The sequence below is a fragment of the Anomaloglossus baeobatrachus genome, chromosome 4, assembly GCF_048569485.1.
Source record: "Anomaloglossus baeobatrachus isolate aAnoBae1 chromosome 4, aAnoBae1.hap1, whole genome shotgun sequence".
NCBI lineage: Eukaryota > Metazoa > Chordata > Amphibia > Anura > Aromobatidae > Anomaloglossus > Anomaloglossus baeobatrachus.
Window position 1 is genome coordinate 180,736,061 of NC_134356.1, and position 15,259 is coordinate 180,751,319.

The window sequence follows — 15,259 nt, forward strand, 5'->3', positions numbered from 1 at the left end:
GTTATAATGAGTTGGAGTGTGCAATGTAGGCAGAGGTGCTGCAAATGTCTTTGCACTAGTGGGACTATAGCAAAGTCCAATAGCCACGTTTAGAATGCCACTAGGTACACTGAGTGTTTGCTAGTATAATGGCCTAGTTATAATGAGTTGGAGTGTGCAGAGGACAGGAGGGTACAGTGCCAGGATTGTGGGGCTCTGGGTAGAGGAAAGGAAACCTGCCTTTTTATCCCTCCTAATGGGGAAATGCAGCGACGAAATCCCTGACCTTTGCTACACAGACGCTGTCGCTGTTTTCAGGACCTGTCACCTATGGCTCTGACCCTGCCCGTACAAGCCCTTAAAAGGACTGATGGAAAGTGCTATCCCTATGCTGTCCAGCGCTGTGTATGGAGCGCATACAGCTGTATCAGCGATAGGACTCAGGACGCAGCTGCCCAAGTGATGTCTGACACAAAGGACGCAGAAGAGATAATGGCGTCCTGGAGGAAAATGTCCGGTTTTATAATGCAGGGACATGTGACATGGACATCCTATCACACATGCCGTTGCTTCTCTGGCTAAAAGTCCACTTAGCTGTGTGTGTGTCTGGGATTGGCTGACATGCTGGCCCGCCCCACAAGACGCGCGCGCTTAGGGAAGGAAGAAAAGGAAAAAAAAAAAAAATGGCGATCGCCATTATAGAAACAGCAGTGATCTGAAGGCGCTGTTCCCGCACACTATACACTGAAATTTCATAATAGTGTGAGTCACAGAGTGACTTACACTATTACAGCGGAAAGCCAGCTAGGAATTAGCTGTTTTTTTGCTGCTAGAACCGTTCTCGAACGTTTCTAGAACTATCGAGCTTTTGCAAAAAGCTCGAGTTCTAGTTCGATCTAGAACAGGCCCCAAAATCACTCGAGCCTAGAACTGGAGAACCTCGAACCGCGCTCAACTCTAATCCTCGCCTGCATCCTGGACAACATATTGGCAAGCACGTAGCACAGGGAAAAAGTAGTGTCACCTGAAGACACTGATTGTGGAGCTACGTGTTTGTCACAGCTAGTCGAGTGCTTTGATAACATGTGCCTGAGCATGCTAGTGGTGGTCAGGCTGATAATGGTCCGGCCCCTATTGATCTTGTTAAGGCACAGGTTGCAAATGACTGTTCTTTTATTGTTCCCACTTTCTATAAAATGTGCTAGACTGCGGAACAGCTTACCTTTGGCCCTGGAACTTGCTGCATGTGGGTGCTGTGCGGAACACTTGCTCGCCTGCAACCCACTTCCTCTGATGGCCTAATCAAAATTGAGCGTTGGCCACCTGATGGCTCTCTAAAAATAAATTGAAAGCCGCCTGATGATCCTGTAGTAATTGAGTGATGACTGCCTGATGGCCCTCTAAAAATTATGAGCAAGTGCCACATGATGACTCTGTGGATATTGTGGAGGAGTACAAGAAAAATAAAAAAACAAGAACAGTATACCCTTCGCTTTCTTGGGTGGGAAGGGGTGCATGGGAATACAAGAGAAAAAAAAGAACATTTGAATTGGCTTTATAGCTCCACTACTGTCATCCAATGGGGTCAATCCAGACCTTATTCATTTTGAGAAGAGTCAGCCTGTCAGCATTTTCATATGCGCCTACCACGTATTATGGCCCCGAAGGACTAAAACCCTTGAACTTTAGCATAGAGGGAGCTGTGAATGCTGCCTTCGAGACTCTGATTTGGCTCAAGTCTGTGGCAAATAAAATGATAAGTGAGGGCTGGCTGCTGGCCCTGTAAAAGAATTGTAGCAAAAGCCACATAATAACCTTGTTGATATGGTGTTGGAGGAAGTGGAGGACAAGAAAAATAATAAACCATGAATCTTATATTCTTTCTGGGTTGGGAAGGGGTGCATGCGTATGCATAAGAAAAAAAAAGAACATTTGATTTGGCTTTATGGTCCACTGCTGTCATCCACTGGGGTTGATAAGTTGGAACTAATCGAGGCCTTATTCATTTTTGTCCAGCAGAAAATAAAGCCAATTGAAATGTTATTTTTTTCTTGTGTATTCAGTTTCTACCCAAAAGGGGTATACGCGTCATGGTTTTAAAATTTTCTTGTCCTCCTAATCATCATGTGGAACTTTCAGAATTTTTAGAAGGCCAGCAAATTTTTAATTTTTATAGCGCCAGCAGCCAACTCTCATTCATAATTTTTAGATGACCAGCAGCCAGCCTGTACTCATAAAATGTATCTAGCCAGCAGCCAGTCCATACTCAAAATTTAGTTATGCCACTTCTGGGTCAGTTTCGGACTGCTATTTTCTGGCTGTGGGTGGCCAAATATCTATGGTCTTCCCATCTTGATAATACCAGCCCCCAGCTATCTGCTTTAGCTTGGCTGGTTATCAAAAATCGGGGGAACCCTAGCCAATTTTTTCAATCACTCATTTATTTATTTATGTATTTATTTATTTATTTAAGATGTGGGTTCCTCTTTATTTTTGTTAACCAGCCAAAGTAAATCAGACAGCTGGGGGTTGCTATCATCAGGCAAGGAAGAACGAAGAAAATTGGCACCTTCCCAGCCTGAAATAAGCACTCAGCTGTAGCTTTAGCTTTAGCTGGTTAGCATAATAGGGGGAGACCCCACTTTCTTTTTAATTTAATTATTTATTTATTTCCACTGCCTATATGCCTGCTTTAATCTAAGCTGTCCATCCTACATAAACTCTCCATCAATTTCTTCCAGCAACACGGCTACTGGCATTACCATGATTTGTAAGCAAGCAGTGAATCAATAAGCTTGTAGGTTGTGGAAATTCCTATGCCCTCACAACCGTGCAAAGTATTGGCATAACTCTGATTAGCCAGCGGACGACGTGACCTAGCCTGTGTAACCGCTGGATCAAGGGTGGTGCTGCAATTTGTGTGGTAAGTAACGTAGGTATAGGACACAGCTGGGGTGAGAGACAGAGTTACTAATCAGGCCATATACTACTGAGTTTATTTGTGTGAAAACAATGAGGAGAACATAAAGTAATGTATGTGGCTGTGGTCCAGCAAAAAAAGGAGCAGGTGATAGTAGAGTTTCAGCTGCAGCATGCACAGGTGAGTCACTCTGCAACATGACCACTTCATCACCAATGAGTTGGGCTCCATGCGGAACATGAGTGCTGTGTTGTGCTGCTTCCAATACTCCACCAACATGGCCAGTGCTGCTGGCGGCATCATCAGCATTACTATCACCCTTTTATTAATCCTTGAAAAGACAATTCAAGGGATGATGGATGAGGTGGTGGTACAGGAGAAAGAGGAGCAGTTTTAGGGCTGTCGTCCACCCATGCCTCAGTGAGTGGGTTACTGTACCATCCTCAGCCAGGAACACAATTGTCCAAAGTGCGCAAGCTGACATTTCTAAAAGTAAACTAGGCGCATGGATCCCACATGACTTGTCCGTACATTGGCTAAGTACACACACAGAACTATAACAGTTGTACCAAGCCATTGTTATACTCCACCGCTGCTTCAGCAGTTTGCTAGTTGTATTTGCAGTTCCCAATGTTTTGTGTACTCCCCAAAGGAAATTTTATATATATATATATATATATATAAAATTTCCTTTGGGGAGTACACAAAACATTGGGAACTGCAAAAACAACTAGCAAACTGCTGAGGCAGCGGTGGAGTATATACATACAGACCAAAAGTTTAGACACACCTTCTCATCTCTAGAACAACTATTAAGAGGAGACTTTGTGCAGCAGGCGTTCATGGTAAAATAGCTGCTAAGAAACCACAGCTAAGGACTTGCAACAAGCAGAAGAGACTTGTTTGGGCTAAAGAACACAAGGAATTGACATTAGACCAGTGGAAATCTGTGCTTTGGTCTGATGAGTCCAAATTTGAAATCTTTGGATCCAACCACCGTGTCTTTGTAGAAAAGGTGAACGGATGAACTCTACATAGCTGGTTCCCACCGTGAAGCATGGAGGAGAAGGTGTGATGGTGTGGGGGTGCTTTGCTGGTGACACTGTTGGGGATTTATTCAAAAGTGAAGGCATACAGAACCAGCATGAATGCAAGGAAAAAGAAAAATTCAGCTCGCCTGCCACCCGAAATGCTAGATCCTCTGGGTGCACGGAATCCGCTGGTAAGTCCCAACCAGCTAGTAATAGACGGCAGCAGAAAGGAAAAAAGGATCCGGCACGAATTCCTTTTTAAAATAAAAATATCTTTGTCTTTATTAAGGCATTTAAAATAGCGTGAAGACCGAGAATGAAACCATGTATCAGTTCATAGGAGTACTTAACGCGTTTCGGACTTCGGATTGAAAAACAACAGTCTTTAACCATAAGTGTCCTTTGCTAAGCAAAAAGCTGCTATTATAGACAAACTGAAACCAGGGATTAGGCGGAAGTGCTGTGATTACGCATGAGGCGTGTGTGATCATCTATCCAGGTTTATTGAAAATGGAGGAGGATAATGTTGCGGGCGGGTAAGGAGCTGTCGCTGCTGCGCTCTCACTGGCGCTCGGTGGCTCGAGCGGTGGGCCGATCCAGGGACTCCTCCGTGAGTGAAAGGGGTGGTTTTGGGTTTGGGGAGTCGGTCCGTGACGCCACCCACGGTTTGTGGTGAGGTTGGGACACAACCGCTGCTCTGAACGGGGATCCCGGGAGCGATGACAGGGAGCAGCCGAGATGTTTCTTTCCCCTCCGTGGGTAGGGGGATTTGGTGGTCCCGGGGCCCGGTGAGGTGACGGGGGAGGCAGGGTTGGCGAGGTGCAGGGTCGCGGGGGCAGCGCGGTGCCAAATGGCACGGTGGTACTCACTCAGCCAAGAATGGATACAGAGTCTCCGGTAAAACAAACGGCTGGATGGACGGGTCCCGCAGCCGGCTGCTGTGATCACTCTGGAAGGTTGGTGGTGGCTGCCTTTCCCTGCACCTGTTGTGTGTCTTCGGTCCCGATGGCTTCCCACCAGTAACCCGCTCCCCAGCTTGGATATGTGGCGGAGGAGCCCCTTTTGCCCGCAGGCTCTGGCCCTAGGAATTCTAGCTGTGGCGGTAGCTGTAATTCCCTTTCTCAGTTTGGACTGTTGCCTTCAGTTGGGTCTTTTCTGCTAGGAAACCCCGGAGGTTCCGGTCGCTAATGGATTTGACCAGTTTAACGGCGACTCCAAGCCTGGTCGGGGTCCGTAGGCCCTGCCAGTTTGTGCTGGCTTCTCTTCGCTCCCCGGTTCGGTACCGGCGGGCCACCGCCCATCCCCGGTCCTACGGTTCCGCGTCGATCGGCCTCTCCTGCAGACGGCCACCATCGTCTGAAAACCTTGCTCTTGGTGCCCGGGCCACGTACCCGGACACGGTCAGATTGCTCCTCAACTGCTACTTCCCTCCTTCTCCTTCACTCTCCCTAACTGTTCTGACTTCCTTTCCCGCCTCCAGGACTGTGAACTCCTCAGTGGGTGGGGCCAACCGCCTGGCTCCACCCCACCTGGTGTGGACATCAGCCCCTGGAGGGAGGCAACAAGGATTTGTGTGTGACTGGTGTGCCTATCTCGGGGTGTGGGGTGTGTTGTTGCAGTACCTGTGACGACCTGGCTTGTCCAGGGTGCCACATTCCCCCTTGGTTAAATGCAGACTGTCCGCGGGCTGCCCGTCCATCACCGGTTTTATTTTTGTAAAACTGTAAAAGAGGTAGAAAACATGTAAACAGTAAACACAAGTATTTTTATAAATCTTCCCATAACGGGAGGCACGGTACTTTTAACGTTACAACACATTTTATTAACAGTCGGCTTCCACTCTCTCCCGCCCAAACAACCTGGCCTTGATGCTGCCCCTAAGAAGTGGGCAGCACCCCTTGACCCCAGTCCATATCCAGGCTGCCCGAGCGGGTATGGGTACAGTATTTCATACCCTGCGGTCACTTCAGGGGACCCTGCATCCATGGGGGACCCCTGACCACCGGAGGATGGCCACCGGTCCAGGTGGTGGCCGGGCCCCAGCCTACTCTGCTGCGGGCCCTTCCTCCAATCTGCCTCTCCGGAGGCGGCTACGGAATTAAGCCAATTATTTACATTCCACAAGTTTGTGGTTGCCCTGGAAGTTCTCGGGCTTGTCTGTAAGTAGTTCCTTACGCACGGTGCAAAGGGTCCCTACGGGGACAACTTGCTGGCAATGGCCGGTTCAATCAGAGTTGACAATCAGGTTAACTTCTTGGTTAATTACTTTCATTCATTTACTCATTTATACAATCAGTGGACTGCACCCTTAAATGTTGGTTTCCCTGTACCTAAGCAGGGGCCTAACTAGGTTGGAAGGTGTGGACCTACGGGGCCCCATGTCAGTGGTGACAGGCAGTGGGACAGAGGGAACAACTGGTTCCTCTTTCCATCTATCGTTTGGGGCAGGCGGAGGCATAGGGGACCTGGGTACAGGTGCATCCCTGGGCACTGGCTCATTGTCGACCACTTCCAACACTTTCTCATCCACGGGTTGTGGGAACAGTATTACTGGAAGAATCACTGCGCCGTTCTGTGTAGGCCAATCTGCCAGGAAATCGCCCATCATGGTGTGGATTACCCTTATATCTTTCTCTTCAGCCGGTCTAGGGACTGGAGCTTCAGTTGCTACCCTCAATGGTGGCGGGCACCTTTTCAGGTGGTCCCTGGAAACCGTGGCCAAGGTCTTCCCCTGGTCACGATTGATCTGGTAGGCCTTCCCATTCTCCCACTCAGTGGGTTGGATAACATACGGGGTCTTCTCCCATTGATCATCCAGCTTATGGGTTCTTCTCTTCCGCTTCAGCACTACATCCCCAGACTGGAAGGGGCCTGCAGGGGCCTTCCTGTTGAAGCACTGCTCCTGCTGCTCTCGACTCCGGCATAAGTTCTTCTCTACGTACTCTTGAACCTGTCGGTACTGCGCCCTTCGCTGAGCGTCCCATCTAGCAGTCGAAGGGAGGGCTTCTGGGGCTTCCAGACCCATTTCCCGGTCCACTGGCAGCCGAACGGGCCGAGCTCTCATCAGGTACACGGGCGTGCACTTCGTAGAACTGGAGGGGATGTTGTTGTACATATCGACCAAGTCAGGTAGCTTTTCTGGCCACAGGCTCCGCTCTTCCAGTGGTAATGTCTTGAGGAGGCCCAGGACCAGGTGGTTCATCTTTACACACATGCCATTGGTCTGGGCATGGTAATGCGTGGTCCGAATCTTCTTGCAGCCGTACAACTGGCAGAACTCCTGAAACACCTCCGCTTCAAAAGCCGGGCCCCGGTCGGTAAGCACCCTCTCCGGGTACCCGTGCGGTTGACAGAAATAAGCCTGGAATGCTCTAGCGGCGGTACGGCCGGTCAGGTCCTTATCTGGGACAACCACCATAAATCTTGAATAGTGGTCCACAATGGTCAGAGCGTAGGTATACCCACTTTGGCTAGGGGTGAGTTTCACGTGGTCGAGGGCAACCAGCTCCAGCGGTTGATGCGTAATGATTGGGCGCAGCGGGGCTTTCTGGCTGGCCTCGTCCCTTCTTCTCAGTGCACAGGGGCCACATTCTCAGCACCAGGCCTCCACAGACTCTCGCATTCCACTCCAATAGAACCGCTCCCTCAGCAACATCTCCAGCTTCTTCCACCCAAAGTGCCCGGCACCGTCATGATATGCCTGCAGGACAGTGGGCACGTTAGTCTGGGGAATCACCAGCTGGCGAACCTTCTCGTGGGTCTTCGGGTTGATCAATTCCAGGTACAGATTTCCCTGGTGCAGGTACAGCCGGGCTCGTTCCTTCCACAGTCATTGGGCCTCGGTGGGGGCAGCAGGGTCTATCCCAGCGGAGCCCTGTTCCACCAGGGTCTTGACCAAGCGGACGGCAGGTGCCCGATCCTGGGCTTCTTGCCACCCTTGGCTAGGCAGCGGGTCTAAGTTCACCTGTTATTGATGGACATGTGACTTCTCGTCTGGCGGCCGGTGGAACGCAGACAACTCGATCTCTTCGAGGTCATCATCATCCGGCCCTTCTCCCCACAGGTGGGGCATCCGGGAGAGTGCGTCTGCATTAGCATTCTTACGGCCGGCTCGGTACTTGATGGTGAAATCATAATTAGCCAACCTGGCCACCCACCGCTGCTCCAATGCACCCAGCTTGGCGGTGTCCAGATGGTTTAACGGGTTGTTGTCAGTATAAGCGGTGAACTTGGCCGCTGCTAGGTAATGGCGGAATCGCTCGGTGATGGCCCACACCAGTGCTAAGAGCTGAAGCTTGAAAGAGCTATAGTTCTCAGGATTCCTTTCCATAGGCCGGACTTTCCTGCTAGCATAAGCGATCACCTTCTCTCTTCCGTCCTGGATCTGGGACAAGACTGCTCCCAAGCCTACATTACTGGCATCGGTGTAAAGGATGAATGGAAGACTGTAGTCTGGGTACGACAGGATTTCTTCCCCAGTCAAAGCCGTCTTCAGCTGATGGAAGGACTCTTCATGCTTTTCTTCCCACACCAACGGGGTTCCAGGGGACCTGCCACTCTTGGTCTGTCCCACGAGAAGTTCTTGCATGGGGGCAGCCATTTTCGTGTATCCCTTAATGAAGCGGCGGTAGTAGCCCACCAGACCCAGGAACTGTCTCACCTCTCTCACCGTGGTCGGCCTCGGCCAGTCTTGAATGGCAGTGATCTTTTCGGGGTCTGGGGCGACGCCTTCCGCGCCCACCACATGTCCGAGGTACTGCACCCTGGGCTTCAATAGATGACACTTTGAGGGCTTCAGTTTCATCCCATACTTGGCAAGGGACGCGAACACCTCCGCTCGGTGCTCCAGGTGGGCTTCATACGTCTGTGAGTACACAATTACATCATCCAGATATAACAAGACGGTCTCAAAATTCAGATGTCCCAGACAGCAGCATTCCATCAGCTGTTGGAAAGTTCCAGGGGCATTGCACAGCCCGAACGGCATGCTGTTGAACTCACAGAGTCCCATGGGAGTAGCGAAGGCGGTCTTCTCACGGTCTTCAGGCGCCACGGCCACCTGCCGGTACCCACTGGTGAGGTCAAGGGTAGAGAAGTAGTTAGCGGTTCTCAGCGCGGCCACGGACTCCTCAATACGGGGCAGAGGGTAGGCATCCTTATGCGTTATCTGGTTAATCTTCCGGTAATCCACACACATCCTCATGGTGCCATCCTTCTTCTTGACCAGCACCAACGGGGCGGCCCAGGGACTACAGCTATCCCTAATAACCCCCGCCTCCTTCATGTTCCTCAACATGTCCTTGGCGCATTGGTAATGTGCAGGGGGAATAGGTCTATATCTCTCTTTAATAGGGGGATGTTCACCGGTGGGGATATAATGTTGGACCCCTTTAATCCGACATCTAATGAATGTTTGCTGAAAACTCGCTCATACTCCTGTACCCCCCTGTATACCCCTTCTTTGTGATGTGTAGGGGTATCATCAGTGCCTACGTGTAAGTCTTGACACCACTCATCTAACCACCCCGGAGATGGGTGAGGACTGGCAGTGGGCAGTGGGGTCGGAGGAACGGTCTCCTGGATGGTGTGGGGGTCTAAAGTGAGCAACTTGGCGAGGGTAGCATACCGGGGAAGCCTAACCTCCTCCTCCCCGCAGTTTAACACCCTTACGGGCACCCTCCCTTTCTTGATGTCTACCACCCCTCGGGCGGCCATTACTGTGGGCCAGTGTTCAGAGGGCATGGGCTCTACCATGGCGGGGTAGTCTCGCCCCTGGGGACCTACCGGTGCCCTACACCAAATCATCATCTCGCTCCTGGGAGGCACAATCAAAGGGGCCGCATCCATCACTATCACTCCCCCAATCTTCCCTCCTGTTTAGTTCATTTGCTGCCGATACATCAATGCCCGGATCTCACGCTGCACAGCCCTCTGTCGCCCTCCCGCTGCGATGGCAGCTAGCTGCCGCAGTAGGGTCAACACCTCACTCATGCAGTGCTCCATCACATTAGTCCCTAGCACTACCTTCGGGTTATGATCGCTGGGTTCGTTCATTATCACAATCATTCCCTGGTGCTGCAGTTCAGCCCATCCCACGGTCATGGCCACTTGTTTGTATCCCACTTGGGTCAAGGGGAGTCCATCGGCTGTGACCAGTGTCATGCTACTGTCTGGAGGGGCAAGTTCATCAGTTCCCCAATACCGCTGATACAGTGTGTAGGGTATCGTAGTTACCTGGGATCCAGTGTCCAAGAGTGCCATCAGCGGGACGCCGACCACGGCCAGGGGGATGATGGGCCGGGCCCCGATGTACCGGTCCCGCCAGTCAGGGGGGCCACTGGGTTCTACTCCTGAGGATTGTCCCGTAGCCCCGGGGGTTGCTCGTTTAACGGACACCGTCGGGAGTAGTGGCCGGGCTTGCTGCACATGTAACAAATTGGAGATTCATACCGTGAGTCATTGGCCCTTCTCCGCTGCATCCAGGGGACGTTCTCCGGGCGGTCGGCAAGCTGCATCCTCCCCGGGGGCTGGGGTCTTGTCGGAGGCTAGAGTGCGGCGAGGATCTTGACGAGGTCCCCATCCATGCGGCGGACCTGGGCAGCAAGCTCGTCCATCATTCCGCCAGTGGCTGCAGGCGCTGCGGGAGCTGGGAGAGAAGGGGCCACCACGATGGGAGCCATTTCAGCTGGCCATGGGGCTACTTCAGGGACGTCAGATGCTGGGGGTTGCAAAGCTTTGATGGCCCGTTCTTTTAGCACGGCAAAGTCCACGTTAGCGTGCTCTAGGGCCCACAGCCGGAGCTGCTTGCGGTCTTCCGGGGATCTCATCCCCTGCACGAACTGTTCGACTAGCATTTTGTTGCTGTCCGCATCATTAATGGTATCCACTCGCTTCAATGTGCGGAGGGCGGTTTGCAGGCGCAAGGCATAGTCTCTAATACTATCTGCAGGCCGCTGTCGGCATTGATAGAACCGCATCCACAGCTCGACCTCGGTGCGGGTCTTGAAGGCAATCTGCAGCTTCTCAAAGATGGCGGCCACAGAGGACTGGTCTCCCGCAGCCCAGGTCTCCGCCTCCTGCTCAGCCGCGCCGGTTAGCTGGGCCTGCACTACCGCTGGGCGTTGCTTATCGGTCTGGGGGTACAATTCTACGACCGGAAGCTTCTTCCGGAAGACCTGTAAAGCATCAGGTTTCCCGTCGTACTGCGGCAACCAGGTAGCTCTGGGCACATAGGGCAAGGAGAACGGCATCACCTGAGCAATGGCAGCGGCCGCGACCTCCCCTGCTCGTGCGGCCGGAGCACGGCCGGGCCCATTCTCATTCGCGAGCGCCGCTGCGGCTTCAACCGCCGCTCCTCCAGCGGCCTCGTCGGGCGCAGACATCTTGTTTCCGCCCCCCCTTGGTCTTTTCTCAGCACCTCCTCTTCAGAGCCGGAGCTTCGGCTTTCGCGCCTCCACTGCTCGAGAAGACGCTCGAGCGGGAAAATGTTCACGCCCAAGATGACGGCTTCTGAAATTTTTCGGCCGGACACCACCGGCGGGACACAAGGCGCACTTCTTCCAGCCGGCAGAACGGTAAGATCCTGTTTGTGATGCCAAGTTGTCGCGGGCGGGGAGGGAGCCGTTGCTGCTGTGCTCTCACTGGCGCTCGGTGGCTCGAGCGGTGGGCCAGATCCGGGGACTCGAGCGGCGCTCCTCGCCCGTGAGTGAAAGGGGTGGTTTTGGGTTTGGGGAGTCGGTCCATGACGCCACCCACGGTTTGTGGTGAGGTTGGGATACCACCGCTGCTCTGGACGGGGATCCCGGGAGTGATGACAGGGAGCAGCCAAGATTTTTCTTTCCCCTCCATGGGTAGGGGGACTTGGTGGTCCCGGGGCCCGGTGAGGTGACGGGGGAGGCAGGGTTGGCAAGGTGCAGGGTCGCGGGGGCAGCGCGGTGTCAGATGGCACGGTGGTACTCACTCAGCCAAGAATGGATACAGAGTCTCCGGTAAAACAAACGGCTGGATGGATGGGTCCTGCAGCCGGCTGCTGTGATCCCTCCGGAAAGTTGGTGGTGGCTGCCTTTCCCAGCACCTGTTGTGTGTCTTCGGTCCCGATGGCTTCCCACTGGTAACCTGCTCCCCAGCTTGGATATGTGCCGGAGGAGCCCCTTTTGCCTGCAAGCTCTGGCCCTGGGAATTCTAGCTGTGGTGGTAGCTGTAATTCCCTTTCTCGGTTTGGACGGTTGCCTTCAGTCGGGTCTTTGCTGCTAGGAAACCCCGGAGGTTCCGGTCGCTAACGGATTTGACTGGTTTAACGGCGACTCCAAGCCTGGTCGGGGTCCGTAGGCCCTGCCGGTTTGTGTTGGCTTCTCTTTGCTCCCCGGTTCGGTACCGGCGGGCCACCGCCCGTCCCCGGTCCTATGGTTCCGCGTCGATCGGCCTCTCCTGCAGACGGCCACCACCGTCTGCCAACCTTGCTCTTGGTGCCCGGGCCACGTACCCGAACACGGTCAGATTGCTCCTCAACTGCTACTTCCATCCTTATCCTTCACTCTCCCTAACTGTTCTGACTTCCTTTCCCGCCTCCAGGACTGTGAACTCCTCAGTGGGTTGGGCCAACCGCCTGGCTCCACCCCACCTGGTGTGGACATCAGCCCCTGGAGGGAGGCAACAAGGATTTGTGTGTGACTGGTGTGCCTATCTCGGGGTGTGGGGTGTGTTGTTGCAGTACCTGTGACGACCTGGCTTGTCCAGGGCGCCACAATAATAGTCATGGTTATACTAAAGGCAAGGTGTATAATACACACACGATTGAGTGGAATACACTAGAAAATATTCTAGAAAATATTTCTGAACCCACTTGGCCCATGTGTGACACGATAGGGGAGCAGTATGGAGCTTGTATTTGCATCCATAGATAACGGATTCGTGATTATTCAAAACTATATGCTAAGATATAAAAAAATATATATATTTACATAAAAAGTGTAAAAATATGTATATATATCTGAACATGAAATTTTCTTATTGTAAAGAATATTTGAATCATATAAAAAAATGCATAATAATATAATCAAAATTTCAAAATGGATGAATGAATAATTACTTATATAGAAAAAATGAATGAAAGAATGAAAAAATGAAAAATTCACAAACTATGTGACAATGTATGGGTGCATGTCTAAACTAATTTAGTGCCATTAGGGGGCGCTTGTGGTCAGAAAGCTACTGACGTCTCCAATGGTTAATGGGGAAGGTAATAGATGTATAATGTAAAAATCTTATACCCATAAGTGAACTGATACATGGTTTCATTCTCGGTCTTCACGCTATTTTAAATGCCTTAATAAAGACAAAGATATTTTAATTTTAAAAAGGAATTTGTGCCATATCCTTTTTTCCTTTCTGCTGCTGTCCATTACTAGCTGGTTAGGACTTACCAGCAGATTCCGTGCACCAAGAGGATCTAGCAGTTCGGGTGGCAGGTGAGCTGAATTTTTCTTTTTCCTTGCATTCAGTCTGGCTGTCCCTTTTTGTGCTCCCTCCCTTAGAGTAACTGCTCATTTTTTCATATATCGGACACTAAACAAACACACATTTTTGCTAAAAAACGTTTATAAGTGAAGACCGCACCTGTATATCTCCACTTGCAGGCTGCATATACTCCTGGATTGTCCAGTATGGACACCTCCACTTTCCTTGACAATAAGGAACGGAGAAGAATAGTAGATACTGTTTTTGCTGAGCATACCAACTTGCGCTCAGTGCAGGAGGGTGACTTACAAAATGACAGTATTCATACCTTTTGGGATTTGGAAAAACTATCCATACAGAGACTTAAAACTTGGTGGGATTCAATGACTTTAAAAAAATACATCGAAAAAAACATGGTCCCCAGGGGCCTTAGAATTAAAAAATCCCCCACATATATTTTTTCTGACAAATTTATGGAGGAATGGAACTCTATACTAACGTCTTGTTCACTAAGGTTAATGGACTTAATTATTAAGGAAGAGCAGTCACGCATCTCAGATCTAGATGCTGAAATCAAGGAAATACATGACTATCTGGTCAGGACTTACGATACATCTGACTTTGATAAATTTGAATACAAGATTTAAAAGCACCATATTATCTATATAATTTAAAAAAACGGAACCAGTACCCACAAAGCGATAGGTCAGTGTACTTCCTTCACAGAGCTGAATTCTACTGATTGAAGCATCCGTTCACATGAGTCCAACAGAGAGATTCATAACCCCCGATATTCAAAAAACTTGACAGCAAAAAACGCAAGCCGCGTAGAGGGGGAAGGAAACACAAGCGATATGGAGGAAAGATACCCCCTACGCTCCAGGAGACGCAGGTACTGGAGGAATTAATGAAACCAGAATCCCTGGAGATCTCAGTCCTAAATCTCTTTGCATGTACCTTGAGCTCTGTACAGATTGATATTCTGCAGAAAGGGCTGAATTTTGCTCCTAGTAATAGAGCTAACCTTTTCCAAACCATAAAAGACATAAATAAATTTGTCAGGAACCTTACTGTGAGAAGACATTTTTTTGGCCTCACCCAGGAGGACACTAATGATTGCCATCTACCTGATCCACAGACCAATGACATTACCAATATCCCTTTGTTTTTGGATTTAAAAGAACAGATCTCCATTATGAATCTACAGGAGCTGAGCGAAAAATTAGGAAAATGACCTGGACTAAACAATCCTTCTGGGTGACAAGCGATGTTGTATCGCTATATCCCAGTATCCCACATGATGAGGCACTATAAGCCCTTTATTTCCATCTTGAAAAATTTAGTTCACTCGATGATATTTTAAAAGAATTTGCCCTCATGGTTACAGGATTCCTGTTGAGGCATAATTATTTTCAATTTAACGGGGCCTATTATCTCCAAATCACCGGATGCCCTATGGGTGCTAGCTTTTCATGTGCTCTGGCGAACATCTATATGGCGTACTGGGAGGAGCAATATGTTCATACAGACAACAATCCCTTCCTGAACCAAATATGCTGGTACGCCAAATATATCGACGATCAATTGTTGATATGTAATGTCAAAGACCAGGGCACATCCCAAGACTTTTCCAGCGCTCTAAGTACATATTTTAATAATAACCATCTAAATTTGAGATGTACTGTGAGTTTCCACACACAGCTGGCACTCTTTCTGGACATCCAATTATTTGGTAACCCCGAAAGTGGAACTATTGACTCCACCCTTTACAGGAAGCCTGTCAGTGGGAATACCTCCCTCCACGCAAATAGTTGTCATATGCCCCACACCCTACAAAACTTACCTGTGAGCGAGTTCCTACGTGCAAAAAGAT